Source organism: Grampus griseus (assembly GCF_964374135.1).
Source record: "Grampus griseus genome assembly, chromosome: 4".
NCBI classification, from domain to species: domain Eukaryota; kingdom Metazoa; phylum Chordata; class Mammalia; order Artiodactyla; family Delphinidae; genus Grampus; species Grampus griseus.
In genome coordinates, this window is record NC_138997.1 from 29064486 (window position 1) to 29085025 (window position 20540).

Below are 20540 nucleotides of genomic sequence, written 5' to 3' on the forward strand. Positions count from 1 at the left end.
GCCATGTGGACACAACACACTCCCCTCCTTTGTGATCTAATTTTGTTACTCTCTGAGGACTGCCTGAAGTTCAAAGCAAACTCATTTTAGGAGTGGCCTTACTGCTATCTGTGAATAAAGCTTTCCGACCTGTTTTTTGCTGATCTTACTCTAGAACCCTTGACCTCTCCTTCCTTCCACAAATAGTTCTTGTTCCACAGGGAATGGGATAGAAGACACATAAAAACTCTCTCCTCAAGGAGTACAAGTTTATTCTCTTAGTTTCTTCTTTCTTCCTACCACTGGGTGCCCATTTCTTTTACCTATTAATGCCTTCATTCTTCTCAGGTGAAATTGGGAAAGGAACACGAAGGATGACGAAGACAGTTTTAATAAACTAATGTGATAGTATCAAGTCTAAAAAAATTATTACATTAGAACCTCCCAAGTCAAAACCAGAATTTTCAAAAAAAAAGTAAAAAAAAAACAACAGAATTTTCTTCTGGCATATTCTATAATATCAATTTCCTGATTTGTTATTGTAGCATTAACTACTAATTATCTCCCATTATGTATTTTATCCTTATTACATTTAGCAATAGACCCATCCTCCCTTGCAGTTTTAGGGAACTCAGCTTGGTATTACACTTCCTAAATTCCCTTGCAGCTAAGAGTAACCGTGTGACTACATTAGAAATTATGATGTGAGCAGAAGTGATGTACCCAATTTCCTAGTCACATCCTTTAAAAAAGAAGCTGCTTGTTCTCAACTTACTCTTGCCTCTTTCCAAAGGGCTATAATGTGAATAGTAAAAGTGACTGCAAAAGAAGAACAAAGCTGAGGCAACAGCGGAACAAGGCAGGAGGAGCTTAGTGACATAATACATTAGATTTTCCCTAATTCCTTGGATTGCCTACTGGCTTAGACTTTACCCAAGAAAGAAACCTTCCACTTCCACTTAAACAACTACTCTTTGGTCTGTATGAAAGCTGTAAAGCATAAAACCAGCAGTAAAAAAATAGTTATATTTAGAAAAACAGGATATGCATACAAAGTCTAAAAAGGCAATATGGTCAGATGGAAGCCCTGAAAGATCAATTACACTCAAACATAACATGTATTTCTTAGAATGACACAGAGAATCCTTCAATACCCAGCTCAAATGTCTCTAAAATATCTACATCCTCTGAATGAAGTTAGTTGCTCTGTCATCTATGCTCCAATTTACCACATTCTCTAATGATTATTTTCATTATTAAATAGTGAGTTCCTGCAGGGCAGGAATTTTACCATACTCATCTTTTTATGTTCCCAGAATTAAGCATAGTGTTTGGAACTTGGTAAGGACTAATAAATATTTGCTGAATGAAACACTGGACTTTAGAAGTGATGAAAGAAATGTGTGAAAATATTTTAAAATGCTTTTCCCTACAAGCAAGTCATGCATTATAATAAAATATTTCTCCTTCACCTCTACAACTCCAGACCCTGATTTCATAGTTTATATCTCTTATGGCATCATCGATCTCAAGTTGTGTATAACCACTAATTTCTTTGGAGTTGAAATGCAGATTCAATCAACCAGTGCTAGATTACAAACACTTAATTCATGAATTGCAGACACTTTTACATAAAGAGTAGGCCAAACACATTTTCACAGGAGTAATAAATAACTTCAGATGTCCTTGTAAGAAACTCAGAGATAGGGCTCACCTATTAATTTTCTCTACTGAGTGCATTTCCACATCAAAAAAGCATTACCTGTCATTATTTTACGTTACCACAGTAGAGAAGATTTAATCTTCTTTTACATCACAATTCCCTTGCTTCAGTGGCCATGTGATCATTCAGTATTACATGTATTCTAAATCTGGCATAATGCTTAAAACCTACTTTCCCGATTCAATACCCACTATTTATTTACTGTGAAGAGAAATTAAGTAACTTAACCATGGTCACAAGTTAGCTAACACTGAAAACCTGGGACTACTCTCCTAATATTCTGAGTATGAGTAAATATACATTATGCATGTTGATGCATTTATCATATAATTTTACAAAATTACTGAGGTAGTTGATATGGAATCCATTACATATGATTATTATGTTACTTAAATTTATTTGAATGAGCATCGTAGGTCGATCAATGAATATTCTGTGAATCATATATAGTTAAAGCCACCATTTATAAGTAATCAGAGGGAGGGAAAATATGGTTAATAACAGTAGGTTCAATAAATGGTAGAGTAAAGAGAGTCATAAAATAAATAAAAAGTACACCTGGATTTCACAGAAACAAAAAAGACCTGGCAGTCATGCTTATTTTATTACATATCAGAAGGACTAAAGTGAGGTTTAAATTTGCTTTTTCGGGGGGGAGGGTCTTGGAGATAGAAGGAGTACCTATGGGAAGAAATTATAGGGAACAGATCTCACTCAGTATGAGATATTGAAAAAGAATGTCTGAGACACAGAATTCCTGTGACAATATATTGCAACCATAATTTCTATGTGTAGTGGAGGTCTTAACAGTGAGATTGGTGGGGAGTTATTCTCTAAGAAGGAATTCCACCTGAGACCAGGGGTTACCTGAATAAACACTACTATACACTCAGAATCATGATTTAAATGCATGAGAACAATATGACTGCACTGTCCATTTGGAAGATAAATTTATCAGGGGCATATTAAATGTATAAAGAGTAGGGAAACCAGAAGGAAGCTATTAGATAGTCCAAATAAGAGATAAGAAAGAATAGTGTGGTGAAAATGAACCAGAGGAGTCAGAAAAAGATGTTCTAATTAATCAATTATATGCTAATATTATTATTTACTGTACTTTTAAGATAAAACAGGATTTCAAAAGTAACTTAATAAAACTATCTTTTATCTTATTACTTATTAAAATTTCTTACCTTAATATATTTTGAAATATATATTAAAAATATAATCTCAACTATAATGTGTTTAAAACAAACTGAATTTATCTTTCTCAAAAAGCCTATTTCTTCCTCCTCCTGTAATATTTATTTTATAAGATAATTTACCCCATAACCTTAGTTAAAATTCTCAAGATCATCTTCAACTTCTTCCTCTTATGTCTATTATTATTAAGATATTCAGAATCTCCTCTCTATCCCCTCTGCCACTGTTTTAACTTCGGTCATCATCATCTCTTCCTTAGTTCCCTTTAACTAAGCCTCCTAACTGATTTTCCAGTATCTACTTTTTCCCAAGTCTAGTATGAAATCCACACTGTTATCTTTCTAATGAATAAACATAATTATCTCCCTTCCATGAGTGGTTCCTCACTATCTATAAGATGAAATACTAACTCCTTAGCAAGGTATAAAGAATTCTTCATAAATGTGGCCTCAACCTACTTCTCAAGCCTCATCCTTGGCTATTCTTTCCCAAGAAACCTATGCTACAGCCATATAGAAAATCCCATAATTTCCTAAACATTTCATACATTTCCCAGACTATAAGTTTATTCATTTCACATGGCAGTTGTCAAATGTCAGTGCCTGGGCAAGGGACATTTTAAATCGATCTCTGTTTAGTAAATAAACCAATAATCTTTGTATTCTATTAGTAGGTGATTCTTTAGAGTGATTGAAAAAAATTTTTCCCTCAACACATTTTCCTGTAGATTACTAAACTTTTATCTAATGTACAATACACCACACATTACCATATTCCAAACACAGTGTATTTGTTTTTGTTATTAAAAACAAGAACTACTCACTATAGAAATTTGAGAAGGAAAGAGTAAAACAAAAACACCCATGGGACTTCCCTGGTGGCACAGTGGTTAAAAATCCGCCTGCCAATGCAGGGAACATGGGTTCAAGCCCTGGTCCGGGAAGATCCCACATGCCGTGGAACAGCTGAACCTGTGTGCTACCACAATGAGAAACCCACCCGTAGCAACGAAGACCCAATGCAGACAAAAATAAGTAAATAAAATGAATAAATTAAAAAAAAAACCAAAAAAACCAAAACACCCAAACATCAGCTATTAAGATGTTCATATATTCCTTTATAATTTTTAAACTGCTTAGATATCATACACATAAACAATTTTATTTTCAAAAATTTTTAGCATTATTGAAGTACAACTGATAAATAAAACTGTATATATTTAAAGTATACACTGTGATGACATCACATATGTATACTTTGTGAAATGATTATTACCTCAATGAGGTTAACCAACACATCTATCACCTCACATAGTTCTACCATGTTTTTGTGTGTGTATACGCTTAAGGTCTATTCTTCTAGCAATTTTCAACTATACAACACAGCATTATTAACTATAGTATTAACTGTAGGTTTTCATTTTATGGTGTCCATTAGATCCTCAGAGCTTTTCATCTTACAACTAAAGGCTTCTACCCTTTGACCAGCATCTCTGCATCTCTTCGAACCCCCAGACACTGGTAAGCACAATTCTGTTTCTGTGAGTTTGACTTTTTTTTAGATTCCACATATAAGTGAGATCATACAACATTTGTCTGTCTCTGCCTAGCTAATTTAACTACGTGTAATATTCTCTAGGTTCATTGTTGCAAATGGCAAGATTTCCTTCTCACTCATGGCTGAATACTATTCCATGGTACATATACCATATCATCCGTTCATCCACTGCTGGACACTTAGGTTGTTTCCATATCTCGGCTATTGTGAATAATGTTGCAATGAACATGCGTATGCACATATCTCTTTGAGATGCTGATTTTGTATCATTTGGATATATACTCAGAAGTGGGATTGTTGGATCATATGGTAGTTCTATTTTTAATATTTTGAGGAAACTTCATATTATATTCCATAATGGCCATACCAATTTATAGTCCCATCAACAATGTACAGGGTTCTCTTTTCTCCACATTCTGGCTAACACTTGTTTTATATCGTCTTTTTGATAAAACCACCTTGACAGGTGTAAGGTGATTATCACATTATGGTTCTGATTTGCATTTCCCTGATGATTAGTGATGCTGAACAACTTTTCATGTACCTGTTGACCATTGGTGTGTTTTCTTTGGAAAAATGTCTATTCAGGTCCTTTGCGTATATTTTAATCAGGTTTTTAAAAAAATTAAGTTGTATAAGTTCCTTACATATTATGGATATTAATCCCTTTTCAAATATATGATTTGAAAATATTTTCTCTCATTCCATAAGTTACCTTTTCATTTTGTTTATTTCCTTGGCTGTGCAGATGCTTTTTAGTTTTATGTAGTCCCATTTGTTTATTTTTGCTTTTGGTGTCACATCCAAAAAATCACTGACAATAGCAATGTCAAGGAGCTTTTCCCCTATATTATCTTCTAGAAGTTTTACAGTTTCATTTCTCACATTTAAGTCTTAAATTCATTTCTTGTTAATTTCTGTGACTAGTGTAAGACAGGAGTTTCATTCTTTTGCATGCGGATAACCAGTTTTCCCAATACCACTTGGAAGAGACTATCCTTCCCCCACCACGCTATATTCTTGGCACCCTTGCCAAAGATTAACAGACTGTATACAAGTGGGTTTATATCTGGGCTCTCTATTCTGCTCCATTGGTCAATGTGTGTGTGTGTGTTTTTATGCCAGTACCATACTGTTTTGATTACTGCAGCTTTGTAACAGAGTTTGAAATCATAAAGTGTGATGCTGCCAGCTTTGCTCTTCTCAAGATTACTTTGGTTATTTGGGGTCTTCTGTGGTTCCATATGAACTTTAGGATTGTTTATATTTTTCCATTTCTGTGAAAAACACCAATAAAATTTTAATAGAGATTGCACTAAGTCTATAGAACACTTTGGGTAGTATGGATATTTTAACAATATTAATTCTTCTAATCCATGAACACAGGATATATCTCCATTTATTTTAGACTTCCTCAGTTTCTTTCATCAATGTCTTACAGTTTTCAGTGTACAGTTCTTTCACCACCTTGGTTAAATTTATTCCTAAGTATTTTATCTTTTTGATGCTACTATAAATGGGACTGTTTCCTTAATTTCTCTTTCTGATATATCATTATTAGTGTATAGAAATACAACTGATTTCTGTATATTGATTTTGTACCCTGCAACTACTGAATTTATTAGGTCTAACTGTGTGTGTGTGTGGTTTTTAGGGTTTTCTAAATGTGATAGTGAAATCTGCAAACAGAGATGTCACTTTACTTCTTCCTTTCTGATTTAGATACTTTTCATTTCTTTTTCTCACCTAATTGCTCTAGCTAGGCCTTGAAGTACTATGTTAAATAGCAATGGTGAGAGTAAGCATGCTTGTCTTGTTCCTGTTCTTAGATGAAACACTTTGTTTTTTACCACTGATTATGATGTTGGCTGTAGGCTTCTCCTATCTGGCCTTTATTATGGTGGGGAACATTCCTTCTATACATAGTTTGTTGACAGTTTTTATCATAAAAGAATGTTGGATTTTGTCAAATAAGGATACTGACCTGTAGTTTTCTTTTTTTGTTGTACCCATGTCTGGCTTGGGTATCAGGATAATGCTGGCCTTGCAAAATGAGTTTGGAAGTGTTCCCTCCTCTTCAATTTTTTGGGAGAATTTGCAAAGAATTAATTTTAATTCTTCTTTAAGTATTAGTATTAGTAGAATTCACCAGTAAAGCCATAAGGTCTTGGGATTTTCTTTGTTGAAAGGTTTCTGACTACTGATTTAAACTCCTTAATCATTACTGGTCTGTTAAGATCTTCTATTTATTCATGATTTAGTTGGCAAGTTGTACGTTTGTAAAAATATTTTATCTATTTCTTCTAGACTATAAATTTGTTGGTGTATAATAATTTACAATAGTTTCTTATGCTTTTTTGCATTTCAATGGTATTGGTTGTAAGGTCTCCAATCTTATTTGTATCTTCTTTTCTTCTTATTAAGTCTAGCTACAGGTTTGTCAATTTTGTTTATATTTTTAAAAAACCATCTCCTAATTTTGTTGATCTTTTCTACTGTCTTTCTGATCTCTAATTTATTTATTTCTTCTCTGATCTTTGTTATTTTTTTACTTCTGCTAACTTGGGGCTTAGTTTGTTCATTTTCTATTTCTTTGAGGTGTAAAGTTAAGTTGTTTACTTGAGGTCATTCTTTTTTCTTAATAAGACATTTATCACTATAAACATCCTTCTCAAAACTGCTTTTGCTGCATCCCATAGTTTTGATATACCGTGTTTCGTTTTCAATTGTTTCAAGATGTTTTTGATTTGTTTTATTTTTTTTTTTTGCGGTATGCGGGCCTCTCACTGTTGTGGCCTCTCCCGTTGCAGAGTACAGGCTCCAGACGTGCAGGCTCAGCGGCCATGGCTCACGGGCCCAGCCGTTCCATGGCATGTGGGATCTTCCCGGACTGGGGCACGAACCCGTGCCCCCTGCCTCGGCAGGCGGACTCTCAACCACGGCGCCACCAGGGAAGCCCCTGCATGTAGTCTTTTGTGCAACTTATTTCATGACTCTCAGCCTTGGATATGATCTCTCAAACCAATGGACTAGTACTCAGGTTTGAGACATAGAGAAGCTAAAGGTTAAATTCCCCTCCCCTGTGATCATGGCAGAAACTACTAATCATTGACGGCATGTTCCAGGCAGACACTGCAAAATTATCAGAGCTGGCCCTCAAAGAAAACACTAAGTTCTACTGTTGTCCTGAAGCATTTTGGTTCTCCCTGATACCTTTGAATGACTCATCCATTTCTTATTCATTCTTATAGCAAACATGCCCTCAGTACCCATTATGGGCCAGATATTGTGATAGACCTGGGGATGCAAAGAAAAATAAGAGCAGTCCTCAAGTGGCTCAACATTTTGTGGAGCAAACAGGCAAATAGAAAGACCATCAAAATGCTAGAAGTGTGCATGTGTAGCTAAAAGAACACACAGGAGGAGCATCTAAGGCAGACTCTGTTGGTGTATTTTGGTGGTGGTGGAGTGTGGATGGAGGTATAATTAAAGCTTCCCCAAGGGAATTCTGAAAAATGTGCAGAAATCAGCTAAGTGAAGGTTGGGGGTTAGGGGAAGGGAACAAAGAAGGGGGAAAGGAGAAGTATTGGTTGGAGGAGCAATGCGGAATGTTTCCAAGCAAAAGAAGTAGGTTATAAAATGTGAGAGAACTCAGCACTTTTAGAGCAGTGTAAGTTGTTCAGTATGACTAAACTATCTTCTGCAAGAGATGAATTTGGGGAAGTACACAGATAGATTGTAAAGAACCATGTATGTCAGGCTACGAGTCAAAAAGCCTATATGTAACCACTAAGGTAAAAGCAATTTTTTTAAGAGTCTCCAATTTAGGGAGTATACAATTTAGAAGCACCTTGAAATAGCATAAAGAAAAATAGTTGTTTTATATGATTTCCTATGATGCCGAATGAAATGTTCTCAGGATGATCCAGAAATATATACAAGTGATCTGCTTCTGAGGTGCAGATTAAATTTCTTCAAGGAATCTGGGTCACAGCTTATGCCATTTTACTTCTAAGAGGGATGAATCAGAATCCATTATATACAATTTTCTGGTATATAGAATAACTGTAATATAGTCTAATGAAAATAAAATTGAGAGGATATCATTAAAAAGACAATTTTAAAGAATGTTCTGGAAAAGACAGGTTAAGTGGTTGATAATGGTTAAGTTGTATTCCCCCCTAAAACATATAGGAGTTCTAACCCCCAGTACTGTAGAATGTCACTTTATTTGGAGAGAAGGCCTTTACAAAGGTAATGAGGTTAAAATGAAATCATTAGGGTGAGCCCTAATTCAATATGTCTACTCTCCTTATAAAAGGAGGAAAATCTGGACACAGAAATGGACATGCACACAGGGAGAAAACCATATGAAGACTGGTGTTTGTTGCTACAAGCCAAGGAACCACCAAACACTGAGAGCTGAGAGACAGGCCTGGAACAGATCCTTCCCCACTGCCTTCGAGGGGGCATGATCCTGCTGACACCTTGATCTCATACTTCTAGCTTCCAGAACTGTGAGATAATAAATTTCTATTGCTTAAGGCACCCAGTCTATAGTACTTTGTCACAGCAGCCCCAGGAAACTAATAAAACAGGATTATAGGAAAAGTGACTCCTTCTAAGAACTTAAATGACAACTAAAAGCAATAGTTTACCCTAGACTGGACCTAGTATAGTAAGGTAAAAATTCTATAGAGAACATTATCATTTTAGCTAACAAAATTGATACATGGAAAGCAGATTACACGTTACATTAATTTAAATTTATGAAATGGTAACTGTTACTATGGTTACATAAGAAAAGATCCCTATTCTACGGGAATACATACTGAAGTATTTGGGGGTAAAGGGCCATGAAGCACGTAATTTACCCTCAAATGATACAGTAAAAATATTACATATATGTGTGTATATTCTACATATATGCATATATATACACATAAATGTGTATTAATTTGTAATCACACACACGGAGGGGAGTGGGGTGGGGAAAGGAAGGGAGAGGAAGGAGGGGAGGGAGAAAGCTCACGTAAAAAAAGGCGGGGTGTATAAAATGTTACCAATAGTGAATTCTGTGAGCTATTTTTATTTTTGCAACTTTTTCTAAGTTTGAAATTATTCCCAAATGTTTTAGAAGTTGTTTTTTTAATGCTGAGTATGAAATTATATTATAAAACGTGCGTGAGAAATAAATGTCCCACATAGAATGGTGATTACTTTCAAGACATTACCTTTAGAATGGGAGGAAAGAGAACTGGTTTTTGCAAGGTTTCAATTCTTTTTGTAATATTCACTTAGAAAAAAAACCTGAAGCAAATGTGACCATTGTTAAGATTTGATAAAGCTAAGTACTGATCATTATTGCTTTATTCTCTACATTTTATCAAAAAAATTTTTAATGTACACAGTTGGAAATAAAATATTTTTAGTAGGACATAAGTAAGAGAAGAAAAGAAACATCCAAAACTGATTTAAGCCAAAGAAATTCTAAAATGCCTCAGGAAAATCTGAGACATACATTTCCATGTAAAATAAAAATCAAGTATCACAGTCATGGCATTTAATTGAATATATTCTTTAATATTATAACAGTAATGCTAACTAAATTTGTCTTTGCTTAAAAATAAAAAACATCAGAATATCTACTTTGTAGAAAGTAACCTAACACTTATTTGGAATATCTGTTAATAGAGAGAAAAATGGCCTTCTTTTTCGTATTTACACAGTACTCATACAGCTATTCGTTAATTCCTAGCATTGCAAGTTCTTTGATATCCATACTAAAGTTTACTTTCTAAGCAATTCTAAAATAGAGTAAAAATAAGTAATGCTAGGAAAGCATGAAGCAATCCTTCTCTTCTTTTTCTTTCTTTTGGGGGAGAGGTCATTTTCTAGTTACCATAACTAAGGATAGTTGCTGATTTACACAAAATTTTTAGTTGGAAAAAAATTTTTTGGACATACATCAGTTATTGGCAAATCACACAGACATAAATATCATAGTAAGCAGTCATTTACCAGGTATCACCGGGCAGAGTTGCATGAAAGTGTCCATAGGCAGAACAACCCCCACCCCGCATCCCAGCAGAGATGCTGAGTGTCAGATCGACTGCCGCTGCAGGTGACATGGTCCAGTGCCAGGAACAAAGGCAGTGAGGGACTGGAGGCACCTCTTCCCAACACCATGGAACATCACCAGCAGCAATGGTGCTCGTGAGGGGAACCAGGAGAACACGGTTCCTCTGTGAATTCCACTTCCAGTCACATATTGTGAGCGCATTAGTCTCACTTTTCTTCTGCAACCATCACCATTAGTCCCTGGCAGAAATAACTTCCAGCTGTACCAGACAGCACACTACTGTGATAATTTAAACAAACATTAAAAAAGAAAAGGTAAATAATATACTTTCTAAACCGCCTTCTTTTTTTTCTATTATAAAAAGTCTCTCTCCTTCCACCCTTCCCCTTCTCGTTACAACTAACCTCTAGAGAACATAAACTGCTCTGGGCAAGCAGTACATTATCATAAGGTTTCCTTTTTTTTTTTCCCCCCCCTGAAGTCAGTGCATCAAGGCACTTTAAGAACTTAAAGAAAGAAATTAAATTATGAAAAATTGCTCTGAAATAAATCAGATCAGCCATCTGCAAAATAATATCCCAGGTAATAACTTGGGAAGAATATCCAAATTCCAACCATGGTGATTGGGGTGAATTTTTATAGAAGTATGACGTGATTAACATATTTAATCAGCGGTGCTCTGTTTAAAGAAGGGGGATGGTCAACACAGATTATAGAAGGGAAGCACAGAAAGTAAGAATTTGGCAGTGTGTCCTAAATAAACCTAGAAGAGAGGTTGTTCAACCACATAAATATGAATATTATGATTTTTGTGGCAGGCACTCTATCTCTGTGTTGGAGACAGAGGCAGCAGGCTAACATGGCCATTGAGATTTCCTTTGGAATTTACATGTCATTCCATGAGGGCAGGGGGCCTTGTCTGTTTTGGTTACCTCTGTATCCCCAGAACCTAGAAGAATATAAGCACTGAACAAGTATTGTTCAGTTAATTATGATCATCCCACTGTCTTTTATGCTAAATCAATATTACCATACAGTGATTTTTGCTTGTATTTGGATTCCCATACAGTTTTGGCTGAGAGAGAAACTGCTGGCCAGAAAAAAGAAATCTGCTGGTTTCTTTGATGGTTAAATTCCTCATGACAAATAATTTTGCTTTATATGTTACCACTTGCACATCTGTTTAGTGCAAGTTAGTAACTGAAATATTTATCAACAGTTGGCACATGAAAAAAACTAAGTCTGGCTGCCTTTGTCAGGCCGCTCCTAAAATTTTCTGATTTTTACTGATTTTACATTTGAATCTCTTCCTCTTAAATTAAAAATCTTGGTCTTGATGACATGAACACAGTTACTCATTTGCTTGATTTACAATATACCCATAATAGTTTCAAAAGAAATACACCAATATTACCTAAGTATAAGGCTAATAAAAAAGGTTTAAGATATTTTCTGGCTCTTTTGTCCATAATACATATCCTAGTAGGGGTATTTTACTTATCCTATTAGGGCCATTTATTCCAAAGTCTTTTCAATTTCATTGGATTTTTCCTCTTTTTGATCTTATTTTTTAAGTTATATAAAACATTTAATAATTTCAAAGTCAAAACTATTAAAGAAAATAGATTCCACTAGTGAATATGACATTTCTTACTTTGGCCAGTGTAACTTTGGAAAAGACACCTGTAAGCTGGGTCAAGGGATAAATAGGTAACCTTGCTAGAGATTGGCAAACTTCCCTTCATTGGGAGTGTGTCATTTTGCATTCCCAACAGCAATGTAGGAGAATGCCTCTTTTCCCACAGCCTCATCAACAGAGCATCTTGGTGAATTTTTGGAATACTGCCAATCTGAAAGATGAAGATGGAATTTCAGTACAATTTATATTTCTCCTATTATGAGTGAGGTTGAATATTTTTTTCCATGTGTTTAAGGGGAACTAACATTTGTTTTCCTGTGAATTGTTGCTCATTTTTCTATTATATTGTTGGGTTTATTTTTCTATAATTTTTAGGAGTTCTCTATAAGTGAGGTTCCCTAGCATTTGTCTAAGTTTTAATTCTCAAATATTTTTATTCAGTTTGTCATTTGTCTTTTGACTTTGCTTCTGATGCATTTTGCTATGTGAAAATTATCTGTGTTTATGTAATCAAAAGTGATCAGTTCTTTTGTTACCTTTGGGTTTTCAGTCAAAGTTGGGAAAGTTTTTCCCACCCTCAGGTTATATAGAAATTCACTAAAGTTTTCCTCTAGCATTTGTTTTACCTTTTCACATTTAGACATCTAGTCCTTGGTTTTTGGTACGACAAATAAAACTAAGGTTATCTTTTTTCATACAGCTAACCCATACCATTTATTATAAAGTCCATCTTTTCCCCACTGCTTTGAGGTTAGGATGGGGGTTTACATCTTCTCTTCCCTTAACCAACACTAAGCCACTAGGATAGTATCAGTACAAAGTAGGTACTCAAGAAGTATGTGATGAATGAATAAATAATTGTGCCTTATTTATTAACTGTACCTCAGGAGATTCTGATGCAGATTATGTTTTCCATACACCAAACTTTTAAGATACACCTCTGTAAAAGATACAGTTTACACCTGAAACCAGGACTCTATATGCAAAAAGGCATAGAAGGTCCACTGGGTAAGGAGAATAATGACCAGTGAGTCACATGTGTATGAAACCAGACTGAGAATGGGTTGTAGAAAGGCCATAGGGTGGTATGTAGGGGATTTTAATGAAAAGTTTAAAGGAAAATGAGAGTTTTGAGAAGAGCTGTTTGCAGGGTTTCGTTTTATTTTGTTTGCTGAGGTGGTAGTGGTAAGGATAAGGTTATGAGCTTTACAATATAGTTTTGTTTAAATTTAATAGTGGGGGTCACCAGGGCATCCCTCAAGCTTTTACCTTGCCACATATGCATAAAATAACATAATAGGTCAAAAGAAGATTGGAAACCCTGACAGAAAAATGACAGCTGGCACAAGTAAGAACTCTAAAATGCTAACAGGAAAGCTAAAAAAAGGCAGAAAAATGTGGGTCATTTTAGCTAAAGAACAAAAAGCTCTATGTATCTCAACTTTTTAGGATATCACGAAAAATATCTGAATATTTAACAATGAGTACACCAGAAAAGGCTATTCTCTAAGAGGCAGGGAAATGTGTAATCTATTTCACAAAAAGATTTATTTTCAAGGAAAATGATGAAAAACATTGGAATTTGAAAGTAAAAACTTCAATTGTATGGAAGTTTTTCTTTATGAGAATTATCTCATTCCTGCATGATGCTGAGTATTTCAGGCACTCTTCTATTCATTTCAGAACGTTTCTATCAAGGTAGAGTAGTAAACAAAATTAATAGGCATTTTTCTCCTTTCTTAACTTCTTTAGAAGACATAAGATTGCATAAAACTATAGTTATAATACTGTACAGTGGGTTTATAACATATATAGATGTACTGTACATGAAAGGAGCACAAAATATGGGTAAGGGGATGAAACTAAGTTGGAACAGTCACTATATTTTACTGGAATTAAGCTAATATTAATCTGAAGTAGATTGTGATAAATTAAGATGCATTTTGTCCCTAGAGTAATGACTGACTAAGAAAATAACTAAAAGAAATAAATAGTAAAAAAAAAAAAAATTAATGAAATAATATGGTAGACTAGAAATATCTATTTAATATAAAAGAAAAATTTAAAGTAAGAAAAGAGAAACAATAAGACCCAAGACTAAAGAACATAATCAGCAAAATGGCAGACATGAATCCAAACATATCAACAATAGCATTAAATAGCAGAGACTATCAGACTGGATAAATAACATCATCCAACTATATGCTATCTACAAAAGATAGACTTTATATTCAAAGACAAAATAGCTTGAAAGTATAAGAATGGAAATCTATGTACCATGCAAATAGTAACAACAGAGAGCTGGATTGGCTATACTAATATTAAGCAAATCAAACTAAAAAAGTACTAGAAACAAAGAGGGACAATTTATGATGAAAAAGAAGTTCAGGAAAATAGTGCTGAAAAATGCCCCCACCTTGAAAAAAAGATATCAGTTCCTATCACTAGAATCTGGAAATGTTATATATGGAAAAAGGGTCTTTGCAATGTGATTAAATTCAGGATTTTGAGATTGAAGCATCATTCTGGATTATGAGGGAGGGCCCTGCATGTAATCACATGTATACTTTTAAGAAGAAGGTGGAAAGAGATTTCACTATAGACAGAAGAGGAGAAGGCAATGTGAGGACAGAGGCAGAGATCATCTAAAGGGAGTATAACACTGATTTTGGACCTCCGGCCTCTAGAACCATGAGAGAATAAACTGCGATTGTTTTAAGCCCCCAAGTTTTTGGTAATTCGTTATAGCAGCCATTGGATATTAATATATGCACTTAACAGCAGGATTCAAAAACACAGGAAGCCAAAACAGAACAGAAAATATTTGGGAACTTCAACATCTAACTAGCAAAAGTTTACAGACATAGGCAAAATCAGCAAAGATATAGAAGACTTAAACATAAAAACTTGATCAACTGACACCTACAGAATACTCAACAACATAAGAATACCCATTCTTCTCAAAAGCAAATGAAGAATTCTCTAACACAGACCACATACTAGGTCATAAAGCAAGTCTCAGTACACTTAAAACAACAGAAATCATACAAAGTATATTCTCCAATCAACGTGAGATTAAATTAAAAATAAAAAACAGAAGGAAATTTGGAAAATTCACAAATATCTAGAAACTAAGCAGTATAGTTCTGAAAAACCCATGAGTCAAAAATCACAAGAGAAATTAGAAAATGTTGTGAGAAATGAAATTAAGCAAACAAAATATCAAAACTTATGGGATGTAGCAAAAATAGTACATAAAGGGAAATTTATAGGTGTAAAAGCCAATATTAGAAAAGAAGGAAGAGGGACTTCCCTGGTGGTCCAATGGTTAAGGCTCCACACTCCCAATGCAGGGGGCCAGGGTTCAATCTCTGGTCAGCGAACTAGATCCCACATGCTACAAGTAAAAGAGCCTGCAAGCCGCATGCCACAACTAATATGGCCCGCATGCTGCAATTAAAAAGATCCTGCATGCTGCAACTAAGACCTGGTGCAGTCAAATAAATAAATATTAAAAAAAAAAGAAAGAAAGAAAGAAAGAAAAGAAGGAAGAACTCAAATTAAAAAAACTTGTTTCCTTACTGTATAGCACAGAGAACTATATTCAGTATCCTATGATGAACCATAATGGAAAAGAATATTAAAAAAAGAATGCATATATATGTATAACTGAAACACTTTGCTGTACAGCAGAAATTAACACAACATTATAAATCAACCGTATTTCAATTAAAAAAAATAACAAACTAGTTTCCCAAATTAAGAATCCAGTAAAAGAGCAAACCAAATCCAAAGCAAGCAGAAGGAAAGAAACAATGAATATTAGAGTGAAAATCCAATGAAAGGAAAAAAAATAGAAACACAACAGAGAAAAAACAATGAAGTGAAAAGTCAGTTCTTTGAAAAGATCAACAAAACTGACAAACTGTTAGCAAGACTGACCAAGGGAAAAAAATGATACAAACTACCAAAAATCAGGGGTGAATGAGGTAATACCACTACCCACCTTAGAGGCATTAAAATGATTATAAAGCATACAATGAACAACTTCACACAAATAAATTAGACAACTTAGATCAAATGGCCAAATGCCTAGAAAGACACAAACTACTGAAACTGATTCAAGAAAAAAATCGAGAATCTGAATAAACCTATAACAAGTAAAAAATTGTTTTAGTAATTTAATATCTTCCCCCCACACACACACACATAAAATGTCCTGACAGCTTCAGTGGTGAATCCAGTTAGACATTTAAAGAAGGAATAATAGCAATCCCTCACAAGGTCTTTCAGAAAATAGAGGAAGAGGTAACACTTTGCTCTATCTCATTCTATGAGACCAATATAAATCCTGATATTAAAATCATACAAAGATATCACAAGAAAACTACAACCCAATATTCCTCATGAATACAGATGCAAAAGTCCTAAAAAATAATAATTTCTCAACAAAATATTAACAAAAAATACAGTACAGATCAAAAGAATTTATATCATCCAAGGGTGATACACTCATGGAATGCAAGGTTGGTTTAACAACCAAAAGTCAATTAATCTAATATATCATATTTCACTTTTTGTTTGGAAAACTTTTCCCTATTCCAAGATCACAAAGAATTCCTCCTGTATTATCTTCTAAAAGTTTATAATTTTGCCTTTTGTTTGTTTTTTTATTCATTCATTCACTTTTTACTTTATTTTTAAAGCTTTAATATATTTTAATTTTTGTTGATAGTATAAGGTTACAACTTAACTTTTTTCCATATTAATATTAATATCTGTTATGAGTTGAATGGTATTCCCCCAAATTCATAGGTTGAAATCCTTAACTTCTCAGTAACTCAGAATGTGACCTTATTTGGAAATAGGGCCATTACATACGTAATTACTTATGTTAAGATGAGATCATACTGGAGTAGAGTGGGTCCCTAATCCAATATAACTGATGTCCTTATAAAAAGGGAAAATTTTGACACAGATATACACACACATAGAGGGAGGATGATGTGAATAGACGTAAGGAGAGCATAGCTAAATACAAGTCAGCAAGAGGCCTGGAACCAATTCTTCCCCCAACAACCCTCAGAAGAAACCAACCCTGCTGAACTTTGATTTCAGACTTCTAGCCTCCCAGGACTGTGAGACAATATATTCCTGTTGTTTAAGCCACCCAGTTTGTGGTACTTTGTTATGGCAGCCCTAGGAAACCAACACAATTACTATTTATCTCAGCATCTAAATTGAGAAGTCCTTCCTTTCCCCACAGATCTGTAATACCAACTTTATGATAGATGAAGTTTCTTTATATGTCCTGGTCTGTTTCTGGGTTCTCTGTTCTCTTTGATTAGTCTCTTTCTCCTAATTTCCCTAATTACTACAGCTTTAAAATAATTCATGATATATAGTAAAGCAAGTCCCTCTGAAATCTGTTCTTGTTCTCAGAAAGGGTTGTGGTTATAATTGGCCCTTTACCCTTTGCAATCAGTTTTTTATATTCCAACAAAACGAAACAAACCTACTGGGACCTGGATTGGTTTTCATATTGCATTTATAAACAAATTTGGGGAGAATTAATAATCTATCAACACAGTACATCTTTTTATTCCCACTTATTTAGGTGGCCATTCAGAACTAGAATTTTCATGGTAAATGATATACAGAACTAAAAGCAAACCAAACAATATTAATTTTAGCTTTTTAAAATGTTTCATACATATCTGCCCCCATTCCCCAGGGCTTTAGATCCAGCCACTGCAGGGAGTGGGGAAGTGGAGGGAAGGATACGCCCATAGTTGAGAATAATTTTCACCAACTATACCACCATGACTATTTACATTCTTGGCCATATCATTATCAATGTGTAAAATGAAAAGGCAATTGGAAAAGGAACAGTATGAAAAAAGCATGTTAGCTTCTGGCATTTGTATTCCCCCCCCCCCAAAAAAAAAAGTTGCTTAGTCAGCTCTCTTAAGAAACAGGGTTTTGAATCCCATTTCTTCAGAAAATGGAAACAAGGATATGAATACAGGTCAAAAAAGTGCAACCCCTTTCAAACCTCAACCAAACCTTTCAACCTTACAGTGTTTCTAAACACTGTAATTTAGAATATAATATGCTATTACAATAATCTAATTGCTATATCACTACAAATTCAGCCATCTCAAGCTGCAGGTCTTGCTATATGTACATATATAGCACTTTTTCATCAGGGAAAAGAGAGTCTTAGTCTCATCACTTAAGAATTGTAAATTTTCCATTCAAAGGAAAAAGAAAAGACTGACCTAGTTCATGCACATATATAAGATCTATGAAGATTTACGCTGAAGAGATTTAAATTTTACCAATAGATAGGAAAACACTAGGTTGATGGTGAAATAAAATTTGAAATTTTTATTTTTCTCGTAGACAACAATATAAAAAATCACTTTTAATCTGTCCATATATTATCTGGAAAGAAGATAACATACTCATTTAATTTTTCTTTATCTTCTCAAGCAAGTGACAACCCATGCCACCTTTATGAAACAGTAGGAAAGAGAGAAGCTACAGAAGATACACAAAAGCAAAGGTGACTCTAACTGGTAACCTCAGGACAATTCACTAATAGGAGCCTTCCTTTACTAAATTCATGCCACCTCTCAGCCCTGAGAAGCTTTCTATTTCAACAGCCTAAGTTATCAAAAAGGAAGTAACCTCCAAAGAGTAGAGGTATTGTCTGCCTGGTTCACTGAGTCTAACAGTGCTCGTACATAGATAAGCAACTCAGTAAGTACCTGTTAGATGAACAAATTACTTTCATTATTATTATAACTTGAATAAATTACACATCCTGTGGAAAAAACAAAATGCTCCACCTCACCAACTTTTATAAACTTTTACAAAAAATATTACTGCTGAGAGTATGACTTTCTTTGTCTCTTATTCAACTTAAAACTCAGAGGTTGTAAGAGGCAGTATAATATAGGTCCATAACATCGACCTTATATCATGAGATAATGATAAGCAGTCTGAATTCACACATTTTCATATTATTTGGAAGTATGAGAACCTGTTTCTCATTTATATTTCTGAAGCAGTATTTGGAATAATTTTTCTTCTGGTCTAGGAAGTATTAAATAAAACAGACCAATCTCTTGGATGTATTTAAGACTGCTTTGGTTTTACCCTGATTCCAACTCTTCAGAACAAAGAAAATTTAATTTATATACCTGAAAGAATAATCAGACCTATGAAGGTTTTCTTTCTAAAATACACAGGATATTATCTTCTGTGTATAAATTCGACACTTAAGGCCAACTCATAAATCCTTATTTACATCTTCACTACCTACAGAAAGCTCAAGGAGTAAAATAGTTATAGATAAGGTAGCAGTTACAGGCCTCTAACACAAAGAAAATGTAGCGTTACTGTCCACCATCAAAATCATGCTCCTAAAAATATTCTATTCCCTTGAAATAATACTTGGGCAACCAAATACTTAAAAAAGGCATGCTGGGTATCTTAAAATGAGTATGTCAGTTAATTAAATCTATGATCCCCCGCTACCAATGGAGTACTGTACAATCTGTTATTATTCACTGTCCTATAGATCATCTGTTCTTGGTGCTGGTTTGTTCCAGGAAGAGAGACAGCTGCAACACTATATCCCTGTTCAACCTGAGGACCATCTGACTTTAATTGTAACACACAGCTTGATGTGGCTCTGGCTATGAGAAGCCAAAGTATCGTCTGTAATAATCTGGAAAAGCAGAAACCTGCCAACAGAGGGCTGAAAACAGGGACTTGTGCTGTCTGGCTGCCTGACGGGCTGCAGGAAATATGATTAATGAGCAAGGTATAATGATATCAGGAACCCGATTAGCACCACAAAAAGGTCACAGATCAAAGTAGTATGCATTTCATGAGCTACAATCATTGCATAAAATCTGTGGACTTGAAGAGGTAAACCAAAAAGAGGAGGGCGATAAAACCCTTATGTGATAACAGGCTAACATACATAAAATACCATACTAATAATTTAGTCACTTACAGAAAGTTAACAGGAAAATTTAAAACGAATCAATATGAACTGCACCATAGGAAAGCTTTGTTCATCACAGGTGTATAATAAATATTTTTGAATGAATGAATGAGTTATTAAATTCTTTCCTAAAGGCACATGTAAGTAAAATCAAGTATTTTTCTAATTATGAGTTAAAATTATCAGAGATGTAAATATTTGACTGTAAAATGTTTGCATTTAACTTGCAGTAAATTTTTATGAGTTCTGTTAAGAATATAAGCTTATTCAGAAGCTAAACTATGAAGACATCTGTAAAACTCAGAGAAAGAGGAATCACTGGGACAAATGTTTAATA

At 34.4% G+C, this 20540-nt stretch overlaps 1 protein-coding gene across 1 annotated transcript in view; it reads right to left on the reverse strand.

Moving 5' to 3' along the window:
* Positions 1-20540, reverse strand: part of LRBA (LPS responsive beige-like anchor protein) — a 600745-nt gene that overhangs the window by 121605 nt on the left and 458600 nt on the right. The gene's annotated exons all lie outside the window — the stretch shown is intronic.